The sequence below is a fragment of the Amblyomma mixtum genome, chromosome 4 (genome assembly GCF_055824585.1).
Source record: "Amblyomma mixtum isolate Tamu chromosome 4, ASM5582458v1, whole genome shotgun sequence".
In the NCBI taxonomy this organism is placed as follows: Eukaryota; Metazoa; Arthropoda; class Arachnida; order Ixodida; family Ixodidae; genus Amblyomma; species Amblyomma mixtum.
Genome location: NC_143015.1, coordinates 138,845,212 through 138,853,516, shown reverse-complemented (window position 1 = coordinate 138,853,516; position 8,305 = coordinate 138,845,212). Strand labels below are relative to the sequence as shown.

The 8,305-nt window shown below is 54.3% G+C and overlaps 1 non-coding gene across 1 annotated transcript; it reads right to left on the bottom strand.

Annotated features, from left to right (window-relative positions):
• Positions 1 to 7,809: 7,809 nt before the first annotated feature.
• LOC149348448 (U1 spliceosomal RNA) lies at positions 7,810 to 7,972 on the bottom strand. Its single transcript, XR_016282617.1, has one exon. It is a non-coding gene; the product is annotated as a U1 spliceosomal RNA (small nuclear RNA).
• Positions 7,973 to 8,305: the final 333 nt, after the last annotated feature.

The window sequence follows — 8,305 nt, the reverse complement described above, 5'->3', positions numbered from 1 at the left end:
CTGGACTATAAAGATCGTGCGCCACTGTAATCTGTGCTCAATAAAAATGTTTATCATCGTCTTCATTCCTTCCCCGGTTATCTGGATGCAGTAAGGAGCGGCGAGTTCATGTGCAAGCCGGCACTTACGAGCTTTCTTTGAAGACTGTCCAGTGAACGGAAACGAAGGCGAACTTACGGTATGGTAGGAAAGCACCTGCCACACGGATTTGTATGAGAGGAAAAATTGTGGGGACACTTAGGCTCCACCTTAATATGACATGTTGACCTCGCAGACACGTACACTTTCGTTTTAAGCATGAAATGCTTTTAGCTCCCGTTGTCGGCAGTGTGGTGACGTCACGCCGACACCGAGAGCCAACATCCGGGCGCTGAATTTAACTCATCCGGGCACTGAAACAAGAGTATCCGGGCACCGTACGAGATTTAACGAGACTCTCTAAGCCCTCTTACAGGACCGGCATACAAGCGCCGGTAGCTTCGCGCCGAACGGGTAATGCGTTCCTCCCTTCCTTTACGGTGCGGTTCGGGTGTCCACCGAGATGACAGAGAATCCTTTCCTCAAAAAGCGTCGCGTTCAAAGGGCAAGGCATCGCGCCGAACATGTGGTGGCGTTCCGTGGACTGCCTGGCAGCGCTACAACACGCTGTAGCGTTCCAGGCCTAAAGGCGAAGCTTAAGCGTCATTAATTAACAGTTAATCAGTATTTAGTCATTAATAAGTAATTAGTCATTAATTAGTAATTTGTCATTACTTCGTCAGCAATTATGTGTGGCGTAATCCAGTGGTGACGGCGCCAGTGTCACATAGGCAAAGTGGTACAGATAACCGAGGAATGAAAACAACGATTACAAAGATGAAAGGAAAACCGAAACCAGATACAGCTGACGAGGCAGAGCGGAAGAGATTCCCCAGACACTCACAGGAAACGATTGCGTCCACATGGACCAGTGCACAGTATGTGTGGTGTGTTGAACACTAGACCCATTTCAAGATTTCCACTAGTACCATCTACAACCAATGTGTTACGCCCGTAAATATTTCATGCTTACTCTACTCTCGGTTGCGGGAGAGGCAGGGATTTTTTTTCATTTTAATATGTTTTATTTTACTATCGATAGCACGCAAGAAAAAAATTTTCGGAACTGACACAGTATTTACTCGAGGAAGAAAAAGCAGTAGCGCCGAAAAACACACACACAGTTGAAGAACGACGTATGACAAGCGCTCCTACGTCATTCCTACGTTACAGGACAAGCGCTTGTCCTACGTCGTTCTTCAGCTGTGTGTCTGTTTTTCGGCGCTACTGCTTTTAGAGCGCAGCTCTTTGGCGTCCGTTCCTGGGTTTCGCGTCGTCGTCGGCGTTGTCGTCGGCCTCGTAACCAGCTCTGGTGGTGGTGGTGGTGGTGAAAACATTTATTTCGAATGAACTGGAGGTATGTTTGGATCAGCCCGTAAGGGACCGATCCTTACAAACACTAGGTGGAGGTCCCTAGTATGGGACCCCAGTGGCGGTTGCCGCCGCCCGGGCGCGCCCGACTAAGGCTTGTTGGGCCTGTAAGTCGTGGCAGCCGAGCAGGGTCGCCTCCCAGTCCTCCCGGGTTGGGTTGGGGATGGGGGGAATAGCGGGGTTGGAGGGGCAGGCCCACACCATGTGATAAGTGTCAGAAGACACTGCACTACAGTGTGGGCAGCGGCCGCTAAAGGAGGGGTCAAAATGTTTTAGCGCTGCCGGGCAAAGCAAAGTATTGGTGAGAAGGCGGAGAAGGAGCCGCTCATCCGCCTTCTTCAGGCGTTTACATGGGCTAGGGTAAAGGCGATGACAATTTTGAACATATGTTGTAATATCTTTGAATGTATAGACCGGATTAAAATCGGGTTCCTGATCGGATGGGGAGGAGAAAACAGCCCGGTGAGAGAGCGCGCGGGCGGCTGCGTCTGCTGCCTCGTTTCCTGCCAACCCCTGATGAGCAGGGGCCCATATGAGGTAACGGTGTGCGGGGTCCGTATCCCGTATGCAATTTTGATATATTCGATAGGCTAGGAAGGGAGTGCAGCCTTGTTCGACGTTCCGACAGGCCCCTCGCGAGTCGGTGATTATGTATTTTGAATTGGAATGTGAGGCCGCGAGAGCAATCGCGACCTCTTCTGCTTGTGTTGCACTGCGAGCTCTAAAAGTTAGGCCGTTAACTGTGTTGCTGTTGTGAACTACCGCGGCCGTGTACCATCCCCCGTGGTGAGGGCCGGAAGCGTCCACGTAGTATACACCTGTTTTATTGCCATAATATCGGGCTAGCGCTTCCGCTCGTGCCAGGCGCCGACCATTATGGTCTTCATGTGACATGTTTGCTGGAAGAGGCCGCACGTGGAGGGCACGTCTCCACAGTTCCGGGATGCGAAACCTGTCTTCCATTGGAGGGGTGTGTTGGATATGGAGTCGAGCAAGAAGGCGGCGACCCGACTCCGTTAGCGACAAGCGCGTGTACTGGTTTGTAAGGTGCGCCTCCCGGAGCTCCCGGAAAGTATTCACCACCCCAAGAGCCATAAGCCGGCTGTTTGAAGTAGTGATAGGGAGGTCAAGGGCACGTTTAACAATTTTGCGAAGGATGACCTCAAGGGCGTCCTCCTCTTGTTTCCGTAGGTGGAGATAAGGAGTCGAATAGAGAATTCGACTAGTTACGAAGGCGTTTGCCAGCCGCAAGGCATCCTTACTTCGTAACCCTCCGCGTTTGTTGGAAACCCGGCGGACCATGCGGCCCACCTGGTCCCCCACCTTACGGAGTTTGGCCAATGTAGTGTCTGGCCGCCTGTGTTTGTGGATGTAGAGTCCGAGTACCCGTATCTCATCACTTTCGCGTATGGGACCACTCTCAAGAGAGAGAGATATTTTAGTTGTGCACTTCTGTGAGGGGCGGAGGTGCACAAATTCCGATTTTTGAGGGGAACATTGAAGACCGCAGCGGCGGGCGTAGCGGTCTACTATCGTCGCCGCTGTTTGCAGGCTGGTTTCAATGTCTCCTGTGCTGCCCTGCGTGGCCCACAGAGTGATGTCATCAGCGTACAGGGCGTGCTGCACGCCGGCGACACCACTCAGCTGGGCCGGCAGGTGCATCATGGCCAGATTGAAGAGCAGCGGGGAAAGTACCGCGCCTTGAGGGGTTCCCCGCGTGCCGAGTAGGTAAGGACCATGGTCTCTATCTTGAATTCGAATGTAGGATTGACGATCCATTAAAAATTGGCTTATGTATTGGAATGTGTTGAGGCCGCAGTCGGTGTGACTTAGGTTAGTGAGTATGATCTCATGTGTTACATTGTCAAATGCCCCTTTAAGATCCAAGGCGAGTACTACCCGGTCATTATGGGGGCATTCGAGGGGGTCAAGGACTTCCCGATTGAGTTGCAGGAGGACATCCTGTGCGGATCTGTGTGGGCGAAATCCGAACATGGTGCTCGCAAAGACTTGTTTGTGTTCAAGATATGTAGATAACCGATCCCGCACCATCGTCTCCATTAGTTTGCCCACGCATGAGGTGAGAGAGATGGGGCGGAGGTTATCTGTGTCAATTGGTTTGCCAGCTTTAGGAATAAATGTGACCAAAGCCGTTTTCCATTCGATTGGCAGGGGGGTGTCCCCGCGCCAAATCGCATTTACGTATTCCAGGAGGGACTGGTATGCCAAGTCGGGCAGGTTCGTCAAAAGCTTGACGGTGACCTTATCCCGTCCTGGCGCAGTGCCCCGTTTCATTTTGGCGAGAGCCGCCCGCAGATCATGGAGCTGGAAAGGTTGATCCAGCTCCGTGTTCTCTCTGCCTGCATAAGAGTACGCAGATCCACGGGGGTCTTGGGCTGTACACAGATACTGGTCCCGAAGTTTCTGTGCCAGTTGAGTCGTGTTGCCAGGAAAAGCGTGCAGTGCTCGCTGCAAATGTTTTTGTGTTTCGGATCGTGTTTGGGTTGGGTCGATTAGGGCTCGAAAGAGACGCCACGTGTTTCGGCTGGACATTTGTCGCGCGGCCGTGTTGCATCTATCTACCCAGTTGGAGTCGGCGAGTTGGGCCGCGTACTCTGCCGCTTTCTGGGTAAGCTCGGCAATTCGAGCTTTAAGCTTTCTATTGTGTTTCTGCCGTCGCCAACGGCGGACGAGGCTGCGACGGGCTTCCCAGAGGTGTAGAAGGTGGTTATCCACGTCCGTGACCGCCTCTGAGAGCTGGATGTGTGTTTCATGCGAGGAAAGGTGTGCCAGCAGCTGTTGGGACCATGCTGTGTAGCCTTGCGCGGAAATGGGTGTATTATCAAGTGAGTTAAAATTTTGCCTGAATTTCGTCCAATCTGGGATATGGGCTTGTGTTCTTGGACGCTTGAGGGGGCGTGTGCGTAGTGTAGTGTTAATGATGCAGTGGTCGCTACCGAGGGTCTCCTCGGTGTTGAGCCAGTCTGCGTGTCGTATGTTGCGAGTGAAGGTTAAGTCCGGACACGTATCCCGTGTCACGGAATTTCCTAGCCGGGTTGGGTGGACAGGGTCCGTGTGGAGGGTGAGGCCCAACGTGGACGCAAGCTCCGCCAGCTTACGCCCGCGCGACTCCTCCTTGCGATACCCCCACTGCTGACTGGGAGCGTTAAAGTCGCCCACAATCAGCAGGGGATCGCGGCCCGCTACTCTTAGCGCGCGGCTAAAGAGGTCCGCAAAAGTCACTCGCTTTAGTTTGGGAGAGCAGTACACGTTGAGTATATGCAACGGTGGGTCCCTGCGGCGGACTGGTAGGAGGGTCACCATTACATAAGAGTACTCTAGTTGGAGGTCGAGATCCACTAGGTTGGCTGTGTAGTTTTTGTGAACGAGAAGACAAGACGCGGGGTCTTGTTGGAACGTCGTGTAATTTGAAATTGTGGCGCCCAGGCCTGGCTCTTGGAGGGCAACCACGGCTGGTAAGGACTCGAAAGTTTCAAGGTAGAGGCGGAAATTGGCCCGCTTAGTGCGGTCCTTAAAGCCTCTACAGTTCCACTGTGTTATTGAAGTTGACACGGCCGAATTGGATATGGCGGAACTCCTTTGATTAAGGTGTCTCGCCATGATTTAAAATTCTTGGGGGGGAGGAGGAGGGATTGGCTGCCTCAGAGCCAGCTACTTGCGCCATCAAGGGGGTGATGACGGAAGGAGCGGGGCAGCTGTCCTCATTGTCCGAATCAATAATCAGACGGTTGAATTTTGAAGGACGGGATACGTCCCTAATGGGCCCCGTCCGACGGAGGAGGCGGGGGTTGTCCAATATGTGTTTTGATACTACCGCGGGGATGGCAGATTTGACCTTGGTCAAGATTTGGTCCATGGCGGTCTCGATCATAGATCGTAATTTAGAGGTTAAGCGCTCCTCCATCGCGGAGATGGCTGTCACGAGGGCAGGCGAGATCTCCGCGTCGCTCTCCATTGCGTCCGAGTTCTGCGGGCTCGGAGCGGCGGACGCCAATTTTGATTCTAAATTTTGAATTTTGTTGAGCAAAAGCTCATTCTGTGCCCGGAGCACGTCGATCTGTTTTTTGTATTCCGCATCGAGTGCGGAGACGATAACTGGGGAGGAGGGGGAATGGGAGGAGGAGGAGGCGATCTCAGCCCAGCTGCTCACCTGTTGTTTGCCGTGTTGAGACGCTGATGCCCGGGCGCCGGCAGCGCCATTTGTCTTGAGCGCCGGGAAGTGGCCAGCGTCCCTGCCGCTGGGCGGTGGCGGTGGGGGCGTAGTCTTGTTCCCGGGTGGTGACTTCACCGAGGATGATGATGATGACGTTTTGTTGTCGATGCCGTCAGCTCCACGCGGCGTTCCGCCACCGGCACCTGAATTGGGATGACTTGCCTGCCGGCCAGGTCGCTGTTTTCCAGGGAGCTCTGGGCGCCTAGTCTTGCGGCCGGGCACCTTGAGCTGCCTGAATTTCCCCGTGCAGTCCCGGGAGTTGGTGGCGTGGGCTTGCCCACAGACTGCACAGGACGGTGTGCACTCATGCGGTGTCTTCACCCCGTCGACGGTCGACACCGCACTGCCACAAAGGCCACACTTTTGATCCGGGCAGGGGCATGTGTCCGCTCGGTGTCCCACGGTGCCGCACCGCACGCAGGCCGGGATTGTTTTCTTATATGTACGCACAAGGGTGACTTCCGAGTTGTAATGAACGTATCGCGGCACCACTTTGCCCACGAAGGTGAGCACCACGACGTCTGATTTTCCAAGCTTGCGGATATCGGCAAGCTCTCCAGCACGCCACTGGATCTTGTTTTGCAGGGACTCACTGGTCTCGTGCTTGGCCACGGTGATGACGCCGCGGCACACGTCACCAGTGAGCTTCAACTGGCCGTACAGAGAGAGCTGGCCTTTCGGTGTTGTTAGTTCGAAGTCCCGCAATAGCTTGTCTGCGACGTGCGGCTCTCGGGTGCCTGCCACGATCAGGTTTTGCTCCCATGTGGGGAGCAGGCTGAGCGATGCTGCGGCCTTGGCGCCCAGGTAGGCCGCGAACGCTGCTCCCAGCTCACCATGTTGAAAGACATCCTTCAGAGCGACGGTCACCCGGGGCTTCAGGATGATAACGATGTCTTCGGGATGAAGCCGCGGCAGCGGCTTTGGTTTCCAAGCAGGTCCCTGGGGCCCACCGTGAAGCGCTGCAGCGCGCGCAGCAGCGTTGTGCCGTGTTGAGCGGCCTGGCGACGTGGCGTCCGCTTTCTTGGAAGCGTTCCGCTTGCGGGAGCGGCGTTCCACTAGCTTGAATAACTTCAAGTTCTCGATGGGCGCAGAGGCCGGGCTATCAGGCGCTGGATTTGCTGGAACCTCGGACCAGGCCATGGCGTCCGGGTCGTAGCCACGTTGCAGGTTTGGCGAAGCCATCTTGCCGCGGGTGGGCGACTCACTCACGGCCGGGCGCCGCCGTAGGCGTTAGGCCTAGCGCCGCCGCCACGATACCTAAGTGAAGATCGGCCCTAAAAGGCCTAAATTTTGCCCCACCTGTGTGCGAGAGGTATGCACAGGTAGCTGACGACTTCGGGAAGCCAGACACGGCTGTGTTGACGGGGTTGCGGTCGAAGATACGTGGCTCCAGCCGAAACTTGGCGGAGCCGATGCACTGACGTTCTCTCGCTCCGCGCGCTCACAGCGCCCCCAGCTCTGCCCCCCTTTCATCCCCCCAGCGCTATCGGCGTCAGCGGCATCAGTCAGTCGCTGCTATCTCTTCCCTCCTCCCTTTATCGTGTTGTCCGCTTGCTGCGCGCGCTTCTGCCCCCATCGTTTGCCGCTGGGTGTACACGCCGCCCCCCTCCCCCCTCTTCCTGCGAGTCTCCGGTTGTCAAAGCGCCGGCTCGAACTTAATTCCTTTCTTCGCTCCTCCTCCAATGCAACCCCTGTGCGGTGGCAATCAGAGAGCCAGATCGGTGGCGGCGGATCTGTATATGTGCACCACCCGAGCCGAAATTGCGAATACGTGTGAAAAATAAAAAAAAAATTCTGTGATAGCGCATACATGTGTTGCTCGATTTCGTTGCCTCAATCTATCGAAAAGGTGAAACAGCTTATTTGCTGCGTTCAAATTTCGCATTAGGAAGTAACGACACAGTAACGTAATCGTCGGTAATTTTTTTTCTTTCTCGAGGTATACAATTAACCATAAGCCGAAATAGAAGTTCTAAACGACACAGTGTTTGTCTGTGAAACGGAGAGAGGTGTGCGAGAAAACTGAAAGAGGAGCAGTATTCCACATACGGGCACCAAGTGTTCGAGCCCGAGTCCCAGAGGAAAACTGCATGAAGAATGTACGTCTGATTTTGGAATTACATAGCAGGGGGCTGGCGCGAACGCCGAACCCCCACTACCAAAAATTATATGCCCCAACTACCCCAGTTTGGGGTAGTGGCGCGCTTCAGCCTGCCGCAGTGCAATGGCAGGCCTCGACACGGAGCCCCGACCTTGCTGATCGCCGGCGACCCAGCACCAGGTAAGTATGCTGACGTCTCTGCTGAAAACGGACGTCATCTGATTCATACCTCTGTTCAGTACCAGTGACCAATGCACTTCTTACACGAAGTTCTTTATTCCGCACTTGTCAGAATCTTGTTGAAAAGCAACTACTGGGCTCGGTGCGACTGCCGACACGAAGGAGTAATTCTAGTTAATCTACCAATTCAATGTAGCGAAAAGAAAGAAAACAAATTAGGTGTCAGATGTTTTTGCACCTTGTAACGAAGTTACACGATCGGCTAGCTGCGAATAGAGTGGTTGCTGCCGCATGTGCAACTCAACTTCTTCACAAAGTGCGATCACTACAAACACCGAATT